Here is a 1,575-nt window from a genome sequence, read left to right as displayed (position 1 = left end):
CCCAATCTTAAATATTATATATTATACTTGGCCATAAACTCTCTTTTATAATATAGTAGAATTCTATATTATTTTAAAAGGGAGTTTATGCCCAAGTTCTACTATATAATAGTAGATATCTACTATATAATAAATATAATATATAATATTCAAGAAAGTCCCAATCTTGAATATTATATATTATACTTGGCCCTAAACTCTCTTTTATAATATAGTAGAATATAATAGAAAAAATATAAATAAATATATATATCCTAGATGTGAATTATGGTAGAATTCATAATATAGCAAATTACGAGAAATGAGATAATTAGATACTAAATTAGTGAAATTTGTGTTGTTAGCTTATATAATAATGCAATGGTTTACTATAAGCTTAATACATAGTTATTTTTTTAAAATTTGTCAGCAAAAATTTTTAGACAATCAAACTATTGTTGGTTTCAATTGAGAATCTAAACACGTGATGAAATGTTCAATTTAAATTTTGAAATTCTATTGATATGTACTCAAGAGTCTATAAGGTAGTTAAGTTAATTACCACACAAAAAATATAAAATATTTTATCTTTTTTAATTATATATGTATCAATCTCAATCAGAAAATGTCTCAAATTTTACGACTTATATATAGAGACGAATACACATAATTAAAGGAGATGTCATATTTTATGTGATTAACTCTTAACTATGTACATTCATATGTTCAATTGAAACATGTCATAATGAAAGCCAAATTCATCGGTGGCCCCCTAAAGTTGGCACCAAGTTTCACTTAGACACCTCAATTGAACGATGTTTATTTTAGACACCTTATGTAGGGTCTTGCTATGTCATTTTGACACTTTTTTTGACAATAAGCAAAAAGTTGAAGGAGAGTGTAATACATTTGTTGATGACGTGGCAAACAACCAATTAAATGATTACATGTGTAATTTTAAGTTAAAAATTATTTTAAAATCTATTTAGCAAATAAAATAAAAATATTATTCTAAAAAAATCAATTTAACCCCCTCCCCTCTCCTCGAAGGTAGTTGTCTTCTCTACTACACCCAACAATTTTTTAAATTTTTTTATCAACTTTTTAAATTGTTTGGGATCTCTTTTTTTTTCTTTCTTTTTAGTGTTGTTTTGTGGGAAGAAAAGAGGGAGAGGAAGAAAGAAAGAGAGATAAATGAGAGTGTTGGTATCCATTTTTCCGGTAAAAAAGGTGGAGGGAGTGATTGTAGATTTAGAAAAGTAATACAATGAAGAAGAAGAAAAATGACTTGAAAACGGATTTGAATAAAAAATTTGACCTCCATTGAAGGAGTTTAAGCTTCAAAAAAATGGTGGGAGGTGGTAGCTTGAAAAAATGGAGAAGAAGAAGAGAAAATAAAATAAAAAATAGCTAAATTGAGTCTTTCACGCTCTATTTTTTAGTGTATCACACTCATTTTGACATGTCAGCAAAAGTGTCAAAATGACACAACGAAACCCTACGTGAGGTGTCTAAAATGAACATCACCCAGTTGAGGTGTCTAACACTCTGTTTGGATCATTGTTACCCATTTTTTCATAATGTATTGTATTGTAT

The sequence above is a fragment of the Solanum tuberosum genome, unplaced genomic scaffold, assembly GCF_000226075.1.
Source record: "Solanum tuberosum cultivar DM 1-3 516 R44 unplaced genomic scaffold, SolTub_3.0 scf00051, whole genome shotgun sequence".
Lineage (NCBI taxonomy): Eukaryota > Viridiplantae > Streptophyta > Magnoliopsida > Solanales > Solanaceae > Solanum > Solanum tuberosum.
This window is presented reverse-complemented; position numbering follows the sequence as displayed.